General features: G+C 40.0%; 1 protein-coding gene and 1 long non-coding RNA gene across 9 annotated transcripts in view; one reads left to right on the top strand and one right to left on the bottom strand.

Moving 5' to 3' along the window:
* The window catches only part of STARD3NL (STARD3 N-terminal like), a 50,312-nt gene extending 32,652 nt beyond the window's left edge, over positions 1 to 17,660 (bottom strand). For all 7 annotated transcript variants that reach the window (XR_004486372.2, XR_004486373.2, XM_033438580.2 and 4 more), the window contains exon 1: positions 17,521 to 17,660. The gene's annotated coding sequence lies outside the window, so the exon portion shown is untranslated. The remainder of the gene's footprint in view (positions 1 to 17,520) is intronic.
* A 228-nt stretch (positions 17,661 to 17,888) lies between these two features.
* The window catches only part of LOC117203556 (uncharacterized), a 218,141-nt gene continuing 214,950 nt past the window's right edge, over positions 17,889 to 21,079 (top strand). For both annotated transcript variants that reach the window (XR_007479286.1, XR_007479285.1), the window contains exons 1-3: positions 17,889 to 18,094; positions 19,951 to 20,072; positions 20,873 to 20,969. This is a non-coding gene — a long non-coding RNA (uncharacterized LOC117203556). The remainder of the gene's footprint in view (positions 18,095 to 19,950; positions 20,073 to 20,872; positions 20,970 to 21,079) is intronic.

Raw genomic sequence — 21,079 nt, 5'->3', positions numbered from 1 at the left:
CAATAAAGAATAAAATTAAAGAATTAGGCATTTAAACAACAAAGTTACAAAAACTCTATCCCCATGGGAAAAAAATATAAAAAAGAAAAACAATGGGTACAATTAATAAATAAATCCAAAAGAAGAATAATAATTGTTCCAATCTGAGGAATGAATACAATGTTATTCATTATATTAAACCCTCTACTTTTGCACATGGATGAACATTTCCACAAATTTAAAAAATATAAATAAACCCCAAAATTAGTCTTTTAAAAGGGAACATAGGTAAACCTAGATTCGGGAGGGGAGATTAGGAAAGGAATACAAGTCCCATAATAGGAGAGCTTATTTTTCAAAGTGTAAGTGATACTTTATACTAATCACATTTGAAAATCATAAAGAAAGTCCATACTCTGAAAAAATATATATATTACATCAAGAAGACATAGATCGCCTGAATAGAATGAACCATCCCCAAAAGAAAAGTGAAAAAGTTGACAAAGAATTACCTAGCAAAGGAATGAGAGTCAGAGAATATGACAGGTATTTCAAAATTTTAAATAAAAGATAAACAAAATCCTATAAACTGTTCCAGAACATTAAAAAGAAAGAAAAGCTATCTATCCTATCATTAAATAAAGCTAGCATAATCCTAACATTATCTGACCAAGAACAAGAACAAAAGAACATAAGTACAAACCTATCCCACCTATTAACATACTATTATATTATGTAATAGTGTATGCCTTATATTAACATATTAACAAAATCAATAGCTTCCTTACACTGAGACTGAGTCAGGCTTGGTGCTGAGTACTTAACATACATTATGTCATTTAAGCCTCACAATAGCTCCCACAAGTAGGACCCACATATTAGAATGTATTCCTGAAACATCACAAAAATAAGTCAAAACTCATATTTAAAAAAAAAAACAACTAAACCTAATCAGAAGGCAAATATTTCTGTTTACCCACTGAAATGTTTCACTGCATTTCTAAAGCACACATGAACACAACTTACAACTTATTTGAGCCAAAAAGCTTTGAAATTATGTATGTTTTGACTACTCTTCATTTCCGCATAGATATCCACTACCTTCCACTTTTCTTAAAATGTGTCTCTCTCAAGTCTCTTATTGTCCAGGCTTTGAAAGAGACCTAGGGAAAAATATGTGATATTGCAAAAAACACCACAGTAAGCTGAACAAAAATGGGCAACTGACAATCAGTGCTGGGAGACAAGGAACAACCGGCAAACAGGAGGGGGGCGTATGCCCAATATTCCAGGGCCAAACGTGTGGACATAGAGGATACTGTTATTTATCCGTAGAAGCCAGAAACGTTAACTGTCATAGGAAATTTCCAAAATATTAAGCATTAGTTCAATTAAAAAAATAATAAAAACACTGACGGCCAAGGAAAACTCATTACCAATAAGCCACTGTGGGGCCTGTACTTCCCTAAGCTTTTCTGCAAGGAAAAACTTGTGTAAACCGAAAAATATCTACAGATGATAAAGATACCATCAAAATTCAGTTGCAAAAGGATAAAACTATTAACCAGTCATTCAAGTACATGGAGAAAGAAATCTACTTATCAAAATATACTGAAGATTTTATTAAAAAGCTAACAAAGCAAAATCGTTTGTATGGTTTACATAGTAGAAGAAATTGTGGTAAATAACACATGATTTTAGGATGTGGAATTCTTTCTAAGACAATCTACAATGGAAAACAGAACTGAATACGTAAAAATCAAGTTTCTCTATTCAAAAACATTAGAAGCAAAACAAGAGTATTGAAAGACAGATAATAAAAACCTTAAATCCAATTAGAAAAATGGGCAAAGCAAGTCAAGGTACACTAGAAAAATAAATGTATTGATAAACTAAGGTAATTCTCACCCAACACCTGTAGATTTTTTAGGGGATCAAATTAAATTTATGAGATCATTTATTAGTTTCCTGGGACCTTCAGGTAGAGCTCAAATCCCTTAATCTTGCCTAACCTAACACATGGCCTACTTCTGCCTACCTCTCCAGAATCATTTCACCATACTACAAATCACAAGCAGTTCCCTAAAGGAATCACATTCTCACCAACCCCGGCTTGTATTTTTCTCCCTACCTTGAGTGCTACTTTCCTTATCTCTATGACTCTTAGCCATCCTAATAAGCCGTAACTCAAAGGTCACTTTCTCAGGGAGGCTTTTGCTTCCCCTCATTCTTCTACACCTCTCTGCCCCTATCAGAAAATAGTGTACACAGACATCGATCATGCTGCCTCAAGATTATTTTCAATCTACTTTAGATAAAAACGAAACAAGACAAAACAACAAAACATCAAAAAACAAAAGAAAACAAAAAAAATAGCTTATTCAGGATGTTGTGATTCACCTGTTTACCAATCCCTCCATTCTAGGCAGTTGGGAGTAGGAAGAAATGAGGAGGGGGTGGAATGCTTTTAAAATAGCACCAAAAACATAAAACACTGTAAAGCGATAAAACACTGCTGAGAGAAATCAAAGAAGATGAAAATAAACAGAGAGCTGACCATGTTTATGGGTTGGAAGAATTCATATTGTTAAGATTTCAATTCTCCCCAAATTGATCTATAGATTCAACTCAATCCCAATCATAATCTCATCAAGCTTTTTTTGGTAGGAACGGATAAGCTAATTCTAAAATGTATACAGAAATGCAAGGAAATGAGAATATCCAAAGCAATCTTGAAAAAGAACAAAATTGGAAGACACACTACTTAAAGATTTTCTATAACACTTCAGTAAGGCAGTGTGGCACTAGCAGAAGGATCAACAAATAGATCAGTGGAACATAAGGGAGAGTCTAGAAACAGACCCACACTTATATGATTTTACTTTTGACAAAGATGTCAAAGCAACCCAGCAAGAAGAGAAAGTATGATGCTGAGACAACCAGATATCAAAATTGAAAAAAACCATGAATCTCAAACCCTAACTCAAACCATGCAAAAAATAATTCAAGATGGATCATAGGCAAAAAAGCTAAAAATATAAAGCTGATATAAGAATTTGCAGGAGAATATTTTTAAAACCTTTTTGTAGGCAACGATTTCTTAAGAGAAGGCACAAAAAGCCATAATCATTAAAAAAAAAAAACAAAATTGTGTAGGCTGTGACGAGTTCCCGCGGGTCAGATTGGGTGACTTGAACATAAAAATGAATAATGACTGTAATGCTGGAATTTATGTTGGAAAAATTAAGAAGTTCCATGAGTCCATCGTAATATTGCAAAAAAGAGAGGGTAGAAATTCTCCTTTACAGGAAACAAATGTTAGATTAAGAAATGTAGAAAAAATTAATAAAATTAGATAAATCAACGGTTTGTAAGCCCCAGTTGGAGTAAGTGATTCGGGCAAGGATCTTTACTGGATGCTTAAAATTATTAAAACATTGTTGGGGAATAGGATATTCAGAGTCTCAAAGTGTAACCCCTCAGAATATTTAATAATTTCACTGGGAATAATATGACTTTATAGTAGAGAGATCTGGTAGTCTCCACCTGTACCAAGTAATCAAACAGCATTACCAATATTAGAACAAGCTGACATTATATGCCTTTTAATGTGATACAGTCACAAGTATATAACAACAATTATGATGTTCCCTTGCCAAAAAATGTTTAGCCTGAATTCAGCCATAAGGAAACAAACAAACACAGTAGGTGGGACATTCTAAAAGACCGGTATTCTGGAATTTTGAGCGAAGTCAACATGTTGAAAACCAAAACAAGAACAAAAGGTAGGAAAGCGGTGTGGATACTCTTCAAACTTAAAAAAGCATAAAGAGCCACAACCATCAAATGCAATGCAGAAGTCTAGACTGAATCCTGAATTTAAAAAAACCCAAAAAACCCAAAAGATAATGCTACAAAAGACAGCTGGAAAATTGATTATAGTCTAGTATTCCGATTATGCAGGAGAATTCCCTTATTCTTAGAAATTCTTAACCTCTGAATAGTTCAGAAAAACATAAGGACATAAGGATGTTTTGGGATAGAGTTGCTCTATCTATCTATCAATCCATCCAGTATATATAAACATGTATATATGATATAAATATATTTAAACATAATAAGTATATAGTATACATATGTGTATGTTGTATGTGTGTTTATATAAACATGAATAAAGACAAATTTTCACTGCAAAAATTCATTAAATTAACTTTACTGTAAGTATGAGCTACCTTTAAGAGCAGAATAAGCAACTGGAATCATCTTAGAAAACTTCATAAATCATTCTATAAAAGAGAATGCATGTGGAGTTTGTACACATACCTCTGTGTAATAATTCCTATGTACGTGACAATTTGAGACACACTGATAGACTCAAAGGAAAACCTATATAAGATTTCTGGGCATCCAAATCATTCTGCCCCTAATAAAACTATCAAATTTCTTGGACACAAATGGAGATTGGATGAACACTTCTAAAGTGCTTGTGACTGCAGACAGGAGTCATTCTGTCTGGATTTTGAGCCAATACCAAATACCTAATAATAGTCTTTTGCTGTTGTTGTGTCGTCACAAGGCTTAAATGAAATAACGGAGTGCACACCATGCAACAGTTTGGGGTCTCAAGTTTGCTCCGGTCTTTAGTGAAAATGTGCACAAGACATAACTTTACTGTAAGCTTTTAATGGCCAACTTTATCCTTCACTTGTTCCGTATGTTAGTACTTATACTCTTCCCAGACACCTGGGGAAAGATGGATCTTTTACAACGCATCATCCACCGAGGCTTGTGGGCACCATGTGTTGTTTTATTCATGCAGCTGACTTATTCCACTGGGACCTACATTTCAACTGCACTCCCTTCTTTCTCTCACTTTGCTTCAAGAATTTAGAACTCCAACTCCATAGTAATATCTCTATGTATCAATTCCATGGTTTTATTCTTAATACTTACGTTCCAGGTGTCATATTTTCTATTGTTGTTCATATTCATTTGGGAGGTAATGAAACATTTTATTCCATCCTGATAAGTCTGCTCACTCTGCTGCTATGTGTTCTGCCCTCTTCCCCCTCGACACACATTAAGGCTCTCTAATCAAGCTCTAGGTCATTTCTTGCAGTCTCATCTCATTTAACAATTTCTGTTAATATCAACAGATAAAAGTAATTGTGCGTGCATAAAGAGAAGTTAACTTTTTGACAGCATGTTTCAAGACTCAAATTTATTTAGAAACTAGCATCAATGACTTGGAAGAATTAAAGCAGAAAACAAGTATGTGATGGTGTTTTTAAGTCGCTCCCCTCACAGACACTAATTTATCTCCCAAGCCCAAACCTGTTCTTATGGCAACTTAATTTCTAAGTGACCTATTTCTATAGCAATATTAGAAATATTAGTGAACTTTTATTTGACATATAGAGGGAAATACTAAGATTTAAAGATAGCTGGGTAAATACATATTGATGTTTTCATAATTTATGAGGCAAATCTAAAACGTTTATTAAGAAACTGAACCTGGATGTATACTATAAGATTTAAAAATTGCACTTGATAATTTTTGAAAATTCAAAGTTTGCCGAGAATATACCGCATCTACTTCATTTACTCCACAAATAGGTTTTGAACTACCAAAAACATATCAGGTCCTCCTCTGAGCACTGGGGATGCGGCAATGAATAAAGCTGAAGGAATTTTCTCCCCTCACAGAGCTTACCTTCTAGAGTGCAGGGACACAGGATAAACAGAGGAGCCCTGTAACCGTACACTGCTTGGTCTGGATGAGCTCACTGAGGTCATTTACAGGTGAACAGAGGTGGAGCAATGACTAGCAGGTGATAAGGGAGAGACGTCACAGGCAGTATCAGAAGAGCGAGCAGGGCAGGTGGAGAAAGAGGACAGGCACGGGCCTGAGCGTGGGGTGGTGCGGGCCAGGCAGGAGTTCAGCGGGTCGTTAGCTTCCAGCTTTGCAGGAGCCGACAGCATGGAAGAGCAGCGGGAGGTGATTAACGGAGAAGTCAACAACTTGGGGCGGCCTTGTGGCGCATCAGAGGCCACAGTAAAGATTTTGAATGAGATGGGAAGACACTGGAAGCTTTTCAGTAGAAGAGAAGGCTGATGCAGCTGAAGCTTTAGGAGACGCTCTGGCTGACAGAAGCACAGAAGCGGGGAGCCCCTTTAGGGGACTACGGCAATAATTCAGGAGAGGGAGGACATACTGCCTTAGTAGATGAGGGTGGTGATAGTGGTTGGTTCCAGACACAGAGCCAAAAGCAGTAGGGGATGGGTTGGGCATGGGATACAGGACAAAGGGAGGACTAAAGGAGAGCTGCCAGATTTATAGCCTGTGGGAAGGGAGGGATGGACTCACTATTTACTGAAAGGGAGAAGCTACAGGAGGGGCGACTCTGAGGGAGAACATCAGCTCACTTTGGACACATGGAGTATAAGATGCTTATTAATATCTAAGTGGAAATAAAAGTAAGCAGTTGGATATGAGTCAGGAGTTCAGGGGAGAAGTCTGAGAGAGAAACAGAAAGGGAGTCAACAGCATTCAGATGGAAATTATTAACAGCCATGAGACACAACAGAAATCAGAATGTTCTCCTTTCTCTCCATAAAAGAAGAAGGGGGAAAAAACCAAAGAAAGTGCATCTACTTGTAGAACAGAAAATAATTATGAGGCGGGCCCTATTTAAATCCTCTAAGAGTTCTCATTTTCTTAAATAATAAGCATTGAACACCTACAGAATGTAAAACTCCAAGCAGATATTTTAAAGGATCCAAAAGGTAATGCAAGAGTTTCCCTGCTCTCACAAAAACTTCCAAACAGTCAAGGAAGCAGATATATAAATACTACAAGGGAGCGACCGGAGAGAAGGGAAAGAAATCAAGTGTATACTCTTGACAATAACCATGCCAGTGGGATGTTGCTTGGTCCAGGGGAGGATGGGCCAGCTGGACAGAGGAAGGTCTTTTGACAATGTATATCTGTTCTTCCAAAGATCATAGGTTGGCAAAATGAAAACAGGCCACACAGTGGTCAAAGTCATGTTGGGTGGTACATGTTGTTAGATCACCCTGCAGGGCTCAACAACTCGGTAGCCAGTTACATCACCAGCACTGGTTGAGTCAGATGGCTGGAATGTTATAGCTACACCTCACCATTTTTCAAAAGTCTCTCTCAAGATGGCCTCTGACAAACAAGAACACTACTTTATTTGTCTCTCATCTTTTTCAGAAGCTGCTATCAAGTGGCCCGGAATCACTGGAACAACAAAGTTACTATAGCTACCTTCCTCCAGCTTCTACTGTCTCTCTCCAGCCTCTGATTCTCCTCCTAATAGATCTCTCCTGGTGCTCAAATTGACTTTGCAGCTTGTTAAAGCTTCAGCTTTAACTCCTACACTCAAATATTTTCGCCACAGCTTACCTAGAAACTCCTTTGTCTTAATCTTCCCAATCACAGAAGCTACACATAACCTCATTTTCCTTCATGAGTCAGTCTTTTCCACAAGTCAAAAGACTGCTGATTTTTTTTTGGTTGCTGACTGCCTATCATTTTCCAGGACTTTTTTTTCTTCCCATAGAACTAAATCTATTTTTAGCTTTCCTAAAAATCACAAAAATACCGAACGGTTATTATGGAGTTACCACTATTTTTCCCAATTTTAACCTCATTATTACTGTCAACCAGTCAACCATCAGCTGACAGTAATTCAGAGGAACCATGTTGCTCCTTAGTGCATATATTCTCATGAATATTTAAACCTTCCTCTTAAGAGATGTGTTGCCAGCCTTGGCAATAATGGAATCAACATCATATTACTATCTAGACAGATGAAGGTCCCTCAGTTAAGAAACTTGAAATATATTCCAGTGCATACAAGGACACCTTTGCACTATGTAATGCCACTTCTTCAGTACTTACTGCAAGCAATTTTCCAACAAACGCTTTCAATTCTCAGGGTGGAACTGATGATCTTATTGATCTAGATCGAAAATCAATAATATCTCAAGGCAGTGAGCTCACTGCTCTCCTAGGAACCATAGGAAGGTAGCTAAAGGTGTACAACTTGTTTTAGTAACTGTCTTTCTTCATCTCAAAGACTAGAATTAAGAACGTGTGATGAACACATTCTTAGCAGGCCTCCCCAGACCTATCTTCTCTATGCAGAGAAAACAGAAGCTAAACTATAAGTAGCTAGCTGATGAGCAAACAGCAAAGCCAAGGTGGATATTTAGAGGCAAGATGCATTTCTTTTTATTCAACAACACAAGACTCCTTCTCTGGCAGGATAAGGGTTCCTGCAAGTGTTGCTCTAGTTGTCAGAGCCATCCTCTACTCACTGCTCCTGTAGTGGCTCTACAGCTGGTAGAAGTGGCACACTAGTAGCAATGCTAGGGAAGATGTAACATCAACTGCCCCCGGAGTTATCTGAGGCCAACTTCGTATCTCACAAACCAGAGCAAGTCAATAAAAGGGAAGGCCATTGGCATGTTTGCGCGGGGGTATCTACCAACAGGCAGAAGTTACATACGTTATCTCCCATAATTTGAGACATGGGTAAAACACAGTTCTTTAAAAAAATCACTAATCTCTACCGTAAGTCAAGGTTTGAGGTTCAAAGCTTGGTGCATGTGACTTGGAAGGAAAGTCAATCTCAAATCTTGATACTGAGATTTAAAGCAGTACCCTTTCCTCTTTCTTCATCAGACTTTTTAGGCGGTCACAAAGGAACACAGAGCCTTGAGAGATCAGCATCAGAGGACTTTATCAACCTAGCTTGTGCTTCAGGAAACAGGATCACAGAAACAAAGACCACTAATTATAAGAGTCAATACAACTACAAGCTAATATATCCAGAAAATAGAGTATGAACTACAGCCTAATAATGAGAATGGGCTGGGAACACATGTTACAGAGGCAGAGGATATCACTAAAGTAAGACCTGTTTAAGCTCACAAGGTTCTCAATAGAGGTTTGAAACTAGCATGTCTCCAAATAATTGCTCTCAAATTATTTGCTCTCAAATAATTAATAAGAAATAAACAATTACAAAATCAAAAAAGAAAATTTTAAGAATGACTTAAAAATACTGACATTGATGTATAATATATATACACTACCTATAAATACTTCACAAATGTTTAAGGTAAGAAAAATTAACCAATAATAATCAGTAAGATCTCGTTTACACCTTGTATTAAGACAATGTGTTAAATGTGATTCTGCTAATGGCTCTATCTTCCAAACATTATATTCTTAACTGGTGACTGTGTCATTCCTCCTAATAGTTCTAATAGTCTAATAGTTCTCATCAGTCTTTTCCATGGTTTTCCCAATCAGCGTTTATCCACATTACTCTGTAATTCAGTCTACTATCTGCAAAACATTCTCATGCTAGCTTTTCTAAAATGAAAGCCTGAATAAACCATTTCCTCCCTCTACTCAAAACTCCATTTCCCTCACACCCAGGGCTCTAGATGTACTAACTCATTGTTGGCTCCCTTGTCCACGAGGTAGTTGCACCATCCGTGCCTTTGTCCTAATACTCCTTCTGCCTGGAGTGCCCTTCCCTCCAACTGCCAAATGATTAACAGCAATAGAAGCCTATTCATTGCTCAAGGAAGCTTAAGGATCACCTCCTCAATGAAATCTTCTCTGATCCCACTGATATATTATCTTTCTTTTCCAGCACTTCTAATCTTTCATATGTATTTCACATATTGTTTACATGTCTTATTCTCAGTACTATACCCAAAGCTCCTAGAAGACATTTCTGTGCCCTTAGCACCTAGGGAAATGCGTGGCCATGTTTTAAGCATTCAATTTGTTTGTTAAATTCATGAATTACAAATATCACTGTATAAAAGTATGGAGTCTAGGTGCTTGCTACCTAAAGTTAGACAAGTTTACACAGTTGTCTGGAGCTCTAATACATTATATTAAATAAACCAAGGATATTTCACCTCTGATTACTAGCACTGACAACGTAATTAATAAAGATGCTCCAACCTCCCCAAATTAATTTGGTCATCACTTTTTCCTACATATTCTGAATTCTATTTAGTGAAGTCCCTCTAACAACACACTATATTATAAACTGATACAAATATATGGAAAGAAAGGGAAGAGATCATTGTATGAGTGGGAACGTACCAGACTCCAGTGAATAAACTGAAACATATTAAGTATCTACCCTATGTAAAACACTATGCTAGATGCCATGGGGAAAAAGTGAGATGGGAAAGACTGTTCCCTATCCTCAAGTAAAATACAGTTTTATAAAGGAGGTAAAATGCTTACACAAATAATTAGAAATTAAAGCCTAAGATAGCTATAAGTCTAAAGGACCAAACTTTAGGTTCTTGTGGCTAGAAAAGGCTTGATGAAAAAGCTGGCCTAGAGCTTCCCTGGTGGCGCAGTGGTTGAGAGTCCGCCTGCCAATGCAGGGGACACGGGTTCGTGCCCCGGTCCGGGAAGATCCCACATGCCGCGGAGCGGCTGGGCCCGTGAGCCATGGCCGCTGAGCCTGCGTGTCCGGAGCCTGTGCTCCGCAACGGGAGAGGCCACAACAGTGAGAGGCCCGTGAACCGCCAAAAAAAAAAAAGCTGGCCTAAGAGAAAATGTATGGCTTCAGAAGAAATGAAAAGGTGACATATAGCAAGGAAGAGGCAGACTAGAGGAAATTAAAAACAAAGGAGGACCAGGAACAAGTTCTGGAGACTGGGCCACAGTGGGGGAGGGGCCCACGTGAGGGAGTCTTAGGAGGTACTGGGGACTGAAGGATGGGACAGATCTGGAGGCCATGAAAAGTCAGCATAAGAAAAGGAGTTTGCTTTTCACACCAGAGCAGGGGCATGATGGCACACAGGCTCAAGGAAAATGCTGCAAAGGCCAGCAGAATTCCATCTGCTACTAAAGCAGGCAGACAGCCTGGTCTTACCTAGACAGTGAAAACATACTCAACTGCTTACTGGCTGTTAAAAAAGTGAGGTATGGTTGTGGTTCATTTCTCCAGGATGTAGCCACTGAATTCCAGAATTTATGTTTTCTCAGTGTCATATAAGATATGGGTTTTAACACCTGGACAAGCAGAGGTCATAAAAGAAACTGTTATGAGTGATGCTGCTGGAGGACATAAAAGTACAGAACTTGCAAACTGAGTCTGGGCAGCAGAGCATTAACATTTCAAAGTGTGACAGATGGCCAGCCTAAGTCTCGCAGTCTTTTGGCTTATAAGAAAGCAAGACAACCATTTCTAGCTAGAAGCTCCACCCACCCATCCTTATTTTCAGAGCCTTCCAAGAAGCGAAACTTTCGCTCTCCACAGAGAATCTACCTCCTTGCCCCTCATCAAATGAATATACAATTCTCTATAATGTTATATTGCTGCAAAGTCTCCACAAAAAGAGACCACAAACTTTAATGGCCCAGGACCAAATCTTGTCCATATGTAGGTGATACTCTTTGCCTGTCTAGTGGCTTGCACGATGTTTTGTAAACACTGAATTGCCAGTATTAAAAGATAAGAATTTTTTCACACAAATAAAATCCAGATTTCTAGCTTCTCTTGAAAAACAGGCAATTCTGGCAAGGCTCCCCAGTTCCCTCCAGCCACCTCACAGCCCTGCTTGATGCCACTGGCATTTGTTTTGTCCCCTGGTTTACATGGGTCTTTGGATCCCTAACAGTTTGCGCCCAGTCTGTTGGATGTGCTGGGCCAGGGTTCACGAAGAGCACTGCCTGGTTTCACATCCAGTATGATTGTTGACTAGTTGTGTAATCTCGGACAAGTTACTTAACCACTCTATGCCTCAGCTTCTCCTTCCATAAAATGAGGACAATAATATGACCCACCTTAGAGGGCTGTTGAGAGGAATAAATTAGTTTATATAAAGCAGTTGTTCTCAAGGTGTCTGGGCTGTGGAGGGAAGGACTCTGCTCACTACCCCCTTCAGGACAGCTGGCTTGTCTAGAGACATTTTCGGTTGTCACAGCTAGGGGAGGGGCCCCTGGTACCCAGGGCATAGAGCCCAGGGATGCTGCTAAACTCCTTATGACACACAGGACAGCTCCCACCACAAAAAATTATCCAACCCAAAATGTCAACAGTGCTGAGGATGAGAAACGCTGACCCACAGCATTTAAAACAGCACCTGACACAGAGGAAGCCCTCAGGGTCAGGGGGTTTTTTTTGGTTTTTTTTTGTGGAACGCGCCTCTCACTGTTGTGGCCTCTCTCGTTGCGGAGCACAGGCTCCAGACGCGCAGGCTCAGCAGCCATGGCTCACGGGCCCAGCCGCTTCGCGGCACGTGGGATCTTCCCGGACCGGGTCACGAACCCGCGTCCCCTGCATTGGCAGGCAGACTTCCAACCACTGCGCCACCAGGGAAGCCCTAAGTGTCAGTTTTTATTAATAATAACATAAGCAAGTCCTGGCTGGTGCTCCAACCTCAGCTGGAGAAGATTCTAATTTCTCAAGAGCTCCTTGTGTTCCCTTGGAAGAATTTAACATACCATACCGATAGGAAAATGAACTTGAAATTCTCTGGTTCTACATCATTAATTCAGCAAGTGATTGATTAATTAAAAGAATTATGAGAATACATTTTCCTGAAATAAAAAGCAAACAAGAACATGCTCTAGTGAGCAACAATGCACAGTGTCTGAAAAGTAAACTGTCCTAGAAAATATGGGACGTGGAAACCTGTAATTACCGCAACTTAGAAGGCACTAGACTGAATTCCTCCAAACTCCAAGTTTAATACAAAGGATGCCCACCAGTCCCAAGATATTTTTTTGGAAAACTGTGATGAGAGGGGAAGTAGAAGAGAGAGGTTTTAAACTAAAGAACCTGCCAAACCCAATACCAGCCAATGCTTGCCCAGGAAGATCCCACGGGCTTAAATAGCTCAGTCCGGGATCCTTGGTGAGAGGTCCTGCTTTGACCGTGAGTCACAACAAGAGGTGTCTCCCAGATCCAGGGCAACTCACTAGCAAAGCAAGTGTAACAATCCGGAAAAGGTCTAAGCTGTACTGATACAATCTTTCTCACTGTTGTGGCCTCTCCCGTTGCGGAGCACAGGCTCCGGACACGCAGGCTCAGCGGCCATGGCTCATGGGCCCAGCCGCTCCGCGGCATGTGGGATCTTCCCGGACCGGGGCACGAACCCATATCCCCTGCATCGGCAGGCAGACTCTCAACCACTGCACCACCAGGGAAGCCCTGATACACTCTTAATAGGCTACCAGGAATTCTGCAGCAGAACATCAGCACGAGTGCTGGCCCACACTGGCCCCCGCCGCCGTGAACCAGGAGTGCTGACCAGGCTCCCCTGCCTGGCACTACAGGAGCCCCTGGCTAGTCCTCTGGGCTTCAGTTTTCTCATCTTCACTGTTAAAAACTGGAATTACTGTTATTTTTTTCTAAAGCCATAAACACAGAGAACACTGATTTTTATTTGCAACAATGTGTCTTCAATATTTACAGCCCAAAGAGGTGAGCTCCTCTCAAGGGACCCTTTGGTAGCTGTAGCAGTCAGACCCTCAACTGAAAACAGGAAAGAGGTTCTACTGAATCAAAGCCAAGAAAAGCATAACAATGCTTCCCGCAAAGAGGAGGCAATAAAAGCTCTACAAATCTAAAAGGGCTAAACTATAAACTACAGGGCTCTATAATCTACAAAAAACTTTGCATGTCTAACATGAATTGTTAAGCCCCTTTTAAGCTCAAGTCAACATATATTTGAATACCCACATACAATATAGTGTATTAACAAAGATACCAAGATTGGTAAACTGTCATGAGAAAGACTACCAAAAATGCTGTGAAAGAGAAGGCTTCCATTAAAGAGATACAGGAAGTATCTCATTGAGGAAGGAGCATAGATGGAAACAGAGGCACAGGTAGAACTTTGTCTGGGTTTGTCCATCTAGAAGGCATACCAGGCTGTAGGCAGAGCACAAGCAATGGCACTAAAGCTGCAAAGGCCAGGAGTCCAGTTTGGGGCACTGAGTTCATGGTGGAAGGACGCACTATAATTTGAGTCCAAATCATGACAGCCTGGACCTTCAGAAGGTGGAGGTCAGTTGCATGAACAATCTTAAAGGATAGAGATACTCAGTCAAAACAGCCCGTAGATGACTTAAAGAGCAAAAGCTCTCTTTTGGCTAAATTTAAATATCTTCCAACGTTTAAGAAAGAAGGTGTTACTAATTCTAATAACATTATTCTGATTTGACTAATAGAAAAGACAATCTGCACTAAGTTATAGGAGAGTCAAAAAGCCACCAGAAAGTAAATTTAGCTATTTGTTAATTTACTATTTTTCATCAACCATATCCCCATCATAATTAATAAAATAAGCAAACCTTAGAAATAAAGAATGGGTATTTTTAAATTGTAGAAACAAAGTAACCCATTTTCCAGCCATATAATTTAGGAACTGATTTTTACTCATTTTTAAAAAATGGTAATACATTACACTAAGAAAGAGAAGTTGTATTCCTGAGCTGACCCAACAGCTTCCTCAATTATAGGAAGAAACTCTACTTGCCAGCAGAAACTGCGCCAGCAAAGACTCGGCAATATTCCCATACTTGTAAGCAAATGGTTAAAGCTGGGAAAACAGTAAATTTAAAACTTCCTTACAAAGATTTGTGAAGTTAAAACTTAAATTTTAAAGTCATTTTGAAACCACTTTCTACTAAGAGAACCAAGATTCATCCAGAATATTTACACCTGCTCACTGCTGAAAAAGAGAAGTAAAATAAAACAAGGGGTTATTTTAGCCCAAGAAGCAGCACTGTTTCATCTTTTAAAAATTGCCTTGTATGAGGTTATGGACAGTAAATTCATGATGCTGAAAAATTATATTTTTGTGTATACAGAAACTCCTTGTGAAGGGACTTTCATGAAGTAAGTATAGCAGAAAAACAAACAAACAAGCAAACAAGAACACTAGGCTGAGAATCAGCAGGGCGAGAATCTGGTGCCAATTCTGCCTTGAAAAGCACCGAATATCAATGGGCCTCCACAGTCTCACCTTTAAACTAAGAGGATTGAATCACGATCCCTAAAATGCTATTTCATAAAATATTAATTTCAAATAACAGAGGTCTGTAGTTGTTATGTACTCGGGAAGCGGTGAGGTGGAGTAGCATGGAATGGGCTTTGGGGGCAGGCTAACTGGTTTCAAACCTGGGCTCCCTCAGTACCACCTGGGTGGCCTGAGGCAGAAGCTTCCTCTTCCACCAAGAAGGGATAAGATTTACCTTTGCAGTAGAAGGTTAGAAGGATCAGAATGCATATAATGCACCTGGTACATCGTAGGCACTAAATAAAGGCAGACGTTAAGTCTCTGGTCAGTAATAAAAGTTTTAATGGAAAACAGTAATCCACTTGACAATGCAGTTTCCTAGAACTCTGCGTGGGGAAGTGCAGGGACTTAATGTCTGCACATCAGCACTGAGAGGACTCGTGCTTGGGAGCAGGAAGGATAAAAGCAGGGAGTGGAAGATAAGCAGAGGCTCAGAGTCCTGCCAGTAATAAGAATGAACAGGAAAGAAACAGCTTGGGACACAGCGCTTGAGGGAAGAAGACATTTTTCCATTAAGAAACAGGACCATCGGTAAAAAATATATACATGTAATGATTTCATACATGTGATTTCATAACCAATATAAAGCAGAGAGCTGGTTAGCTTCTATGAATGTCACTTAAAAAAATGGAGAGCTTACTGCAAAAAAAAAAAAAAAAAAAAAAAAGGAGAGCTTTGACTATATCTAAATCCTATTTCCTTTGTCTGGTTGCAATTCTTACCTGGGGTTCAGATGACCTCAGTCCTGCCTACCTCTTGAGCGTCATCTCCTCCCCGTGTCTCCCCATCTCCCTCTCCCCTAGGTTCACCTCACTCCAACCACACAGCTTTTCATCCATCCCTGGAACATGCCAAGCTCCTTTTTCCTTCAGCTCCTTTGCACTGTAATTTCTGCTTGGAAACTTCCAGTCATCTTCCCATGGCTGACTCATTCTAAACACTCAGGTCTCCTCCAAACTTCCTCAAGGAATCTCCTCTGATCACCCACATCTAAACTTCTGTCCACATCCCAGTCACTCTCCAGCCCCTTCCCCTGTAATATTTTTTTCTAGCATTTATCATTATCTAAAATTGTCATTTTTGTTTATATATTTATAGTATCTCCACCAAAATGGAAGGTCTTGAGGGCAGGATCCTTATCTAAACGTTTCAGCATTCAATCCCCAACATCTAAAACAAAGCATGGCATAGATGAGGCACTCATCAGATAAATTTTCCAAAGACTAAAATCAAATGATAATAACCATTCTTCTGTGAACCTAAGTAAGGAAAAGTCCCCTGAAGCGGCTTTAATTTCATTTCTTTAATGCAGTTTTATGCAATAATGCAGTCTTAAAAGGTCAATGTCTGAGACAGCAAGATTTAAAGAGAATAAATTCTTCACAGTACAAAATACTACATATGGATACATATATCCTATAGTACACATTTTCACTTTATGAGCATGAATTATGCCCCACCTTATTAGAACCCATCAATAAAGCAACGGTACCCTAAGTTGTTTTGTTTTGTAAGGGTGTATGGGTAGACTGTGTGTGTGTGTGTGTGTGTGTGTGTGTGTGTGTGTATATATATATATATATATATATACGAATTATCTTTCAGAACCCTTCGCAACAAAGAATTCTGAGAAACAAACAACTAATTCCAGTATTAGTATTGAGAGGTTCGACCTGTTACTTTGTTACCTTGCTAAACTTATCCAAACTATTACTGAGTCAAGTGATGAATTCAGTGATTCCATCTGTGAAATAGAAGACACATGACATGGTGAACAATTGGCACACGAAGAGAGTGATAAGAAAAGTTCCACAATGTTAACTCATGTTTGAACTGAGAGAGAGAGAGAGAGAGAATCCCTTTCTAATCCTAAAACAAAAATAAGCATGCTACTGAGATTTCAAAATATGGCCAGATACCCACGAGTGGGCAAAGCAGTGAACTGAAACCAGAGCCAGAACATTCGGGACTTGAGCTTTAATTTTTCAATTTTGTTTCGAACACAGCTTTTCTTGATGAATAAAAGAGGTCAGTAACCGACCTTGTCTGTATAATCCACGCATCACCCCAGTAACCATTCTTGGTCATTCTGTAGGGCCCAAGGGGCCAGCACCAGTCTGGACCCCACCGAGGGCTCCTCGGGGTCCGCAGGGTTAAGGAATGGAGACTTCGCTACCTGCATCCATCCCCTGAATCCCAGCCCAAACCCTGGATGAAAAGGGGCTCCGCAATCTGCAACTTCACTTTCGTACCCTTTATAAATACAGCCTTCCTAGCCCCTCCTCCTCCCCGGAGGACGGCGAGGGCTCAACAAACACAACCGGACGCTCGGCTCTGGCCTCCGTTCGCGGGTCTCCAGTGAGTCCCGGGCAAATCATCTGATCCCGGATGACTCAGTTTTCCAATCTGTCAAATAGGGTGACGAGAAACCCAGCCTACCTCATCGGGTGGTTCCGGGCCGGCCGCCCTAGGCTGGCCCGGCGACAGCGGCTCTGTGGCTGCGCCCGCTGCACTCTTCGCGGGCGGAGGGGCGGAGCTCGGCGGGGCTGGACCAGGAATCGAGCCCTGCAGACGTCGCGCAGCCCACCGCCCGCGGACAGCGGCCCCCGGCTCCTCGAGTACCCGGCCCGTGACGTCAGCACGCTGACGTCGACGCACAGAGGCTGCATCTCGCCGGAGGGACCAAAGACAAGGCTGAGGGCCTGAGTGCCCCTCCGTAGCAGAGCAGCGATTGGTGAGTGACTCTGTCAATAATCTACTGCCCAGTAAGCGTCGCGGGAAGGCGGGAGAGGGCGGGTCGGCCTGCCCTGAGGAGAGAGTGGGAATCTGGAACTCCGGCTGGTTGGGTTTGCCGTAAATCCGTACCACACCGTTTTGTGACACGTCGCTTCTCCCTCCTCAACTATTCTTCTTCCGCCTTCCTCCAGTCGCTCGGTGGGGATTTAGGCTCCAGCTCTGGAAAATAATCATGGGACTGGATTTCAGGGCCTCCGGGCTCTCCAGGAATGAAAAAGTAGGACATTTCAGTTTCTCTGTTCAAGAGTCACCTCAGCTTTGACTTCTCCTCAGACCCCTCCAGACTTAGGACACACCCTTTCTCTGCGCTCTATCGCTTAACTAACACCTCAGTCTTAATATAGTAGTCACATTCAATTATATTTGTATCGGTTTTCGCACGAAATTGGCATCCTTTAATCATTGTTTGACTTCACATTATATTTTAATGAACCTTTTTTTCCAATAGATGCTACAGTTACATCGTTCAAATACAGGAGGCAATAGGAGCTTACGGAGTGAACGTTCTCCTTCCGCTTCCAGGTCCTCAGGCACTCGGTTCGCCTGTTGAAGTTAGTGCCTGAGTCCGGGTTGCTGATATTAATTCATGTTAAGTTACACATAACCATAAATGTAAACATCACACATTAGGCTAATCCTTTTCAGGCAGGAATTACAAACCAGTCCCTATATGGTGACTCCTAGTTCCTCTGCATCTAAATATGTGTAGATGTAATTTTTCCCCCAATCAACATTATATCCTCGAGATCTTTCCATATCTCTATATAACTTTATCTCATTCTTTTAAAATACTACGTAGTAGTTCTCAGAACCAATAGATTTAATTTATGATTCCCTTACCCTCTATCCATAGTTTGTTTCTTTTTTGGTTTTTTGTTAGAAGCGTTGCTACCTTCAACGTGTGTTTGTGCCTTTTTGCACATATATCCAAGTGTTCTCTAGGTAGAGATACTAACGTGGGTGCGCTGGATAGAGTATGCACATTTTCAATCTCAGTAGTAGATTTCCCTCTATTTACTCCTCAAAGTAGCTGTTACAACTAACGTTACTACCATAAATAAATGAGCACCCCTTCCCTGCACCCTCGCCAAAATTGATGAAATATAATTTTTAAAATTTTCTGAATGGATGTGCGAAAAGTTGTTAAGAGATAACATATGTACAAAAGTGCAATAATCCTGAGCAGGTATCTTGGTAACAAAGTAAACGAACGTGTTACCACCTCCTAGACCAAGATGTTAAATGTTTACCAGCAATATAGAAGCTCTCCTTGTGCTCCATCTTAGTCATTGCAACCCATACAGAAATGGTCACTGTTCTGAATTTTATCACCAAGATTAGTTTTGCCTGCTTTCCAGTGGTTATAAATGGCCACACATAGTATGTACTCTTGTGTGGCTCTTTTCACTCAATAATATGTTTGTAAGATTGATCCATAGTAAAGAATATATTGGTAGTTTATTCATTTTCATACTTGTATATATCCCCATATTTCTTTATCTATTCTAATATTGCTTAACATTGGGTTGTTTAAAGTTTGGGGTGACTACAAATGATGAATATGTAGTCATTGACTACAAATGATGCTGCTGCTATGAATATTCTTATACCTGTCTGTTGATGTGCATAGTTACACATTTGATTTTGATATATACCTAGGAGTAGTATTACTGTGCCACAGGATGTACATATATTCAGTATTAGTAGACACTGCCAAATAGCTTTTTGGTTTTGTCAATTTACATTCCACTAGCAGTGAATGAAAATTCCAGTAGCTCCACATCTTTGCCAGCACTCGATATTCTCATTTTTGTGTTCATTTTTTTTGTTGTTTGTTTTTTTGCTTTCAACTTTATTGAGACAAACAATATACAAAAAGTTGCAAAGATTTAATGGATACATTTTAATGAGTTTGGACACATGCATAGACCTGTGATACCATTACCACAAACAAGGTAATAAACATATCCATTGACAAAACTCTAATTCACAAAGATACATGTACCCCTATGTTCATAGCAGCACTATTTACAATAGCCAAGACATGGAAATGACCTAAATGTCCATTGACAGATGAATGGATAAAGAAGATGTGGTATATATCTATAATGGAATGCTACTCAGCCATGAAAAAGAACGAAATGATGCCATTTGCAGCAACATGGATGGACCTAGAGATTATCATACTAAGTGAAGTAAGTCAGAAAGAGAAAGACAAATAGCATATGATATCACTTATGTGTAGTACCTAAAATATGACACAAATGAACTTATCTATGAAACAGAAACAGACTCACAGACATAGAGAACAGACTTGTGGTTGCCAAGGTGGAGGGGAGAGGGGGAGGGATGGATTAGGAGTTTGGGATTAGCAGATGCAAACTATTATATACAGAATGGATAAAAAATAAAGTCCTACTGTATAGCATAGGGAACTATATTCAATATCCTGTAATAAACCATAATGGGAAAGAATATTAAAAAAAATTTATATATGTGTGTATTTAAATACACACACACACACACACACACACACACATATATATATATATAACTGAATCACTTTGCTGTACACCAGAAACTAACACAACATTGTAAATCAACTATACTTCAGTAAAAAAAAATTTAAAAAGAAGTGTCCATCACCACTAAAATATTTCTTGTGTCCCCTTGCTTTTTTCTTTGTGGTAAGAACACATAGCAAGAGATCTACTGTCCTAAGTTTTTAAGTAAACAACAACCTATGTTAACCATGGGCTCTGTGTTGTACAGCAAATCTCTAGAGCTTATTAGTCTTGTATATAACTGTAACTTTATAACCATTGAAAAATTCCCCATCTTTTCCTCTCCCATCTTCTGACAACCACCATTCTATTGTCTGCATCTATGAGTTTGTACTAAATACTTGATTTAAGTGGAATCATGCAGTATCTGTTATTCTGTGACTGACTTATTTCCAGGCCTAATGTTTTCCATGATGATGTTGCATCACCAGCTCCTCCCTCTGAACTTTGTGTGAGCCGCAGGCTAGGCTGGACTTTGGTGTCTGCCTTTCAGATGGTTGGTGCCATAAGAGGGCCACGTGTGTGCAGGTAAGAGGTGCTGCTACAACTGCAGATCTCCCTCTCCCCATCCCCAAGTACAGCTCAACTCAGCCCTCACCTCACACTCCCCCAGGCCAGGCGCCTGAGCCCAAAAACTT

This window comes from Orcinus orca, chromosome 9 (genome assembly GCF_937001465.1).
Source record: "Orcinus orca chromosome 9, mOrcOrc1.1, whole genome shotgun sequence".
NCBI classification, from domain to species: domain Eukaryota; kingdom Metazoa; phylum Chordata; class Mammalia; order Artiodactyla; family Delphinidae; genus Orcinus; species Orcinus orca.
This window is presented reverse-complemented; position numbering and strand designations above follow the sequence as displayed.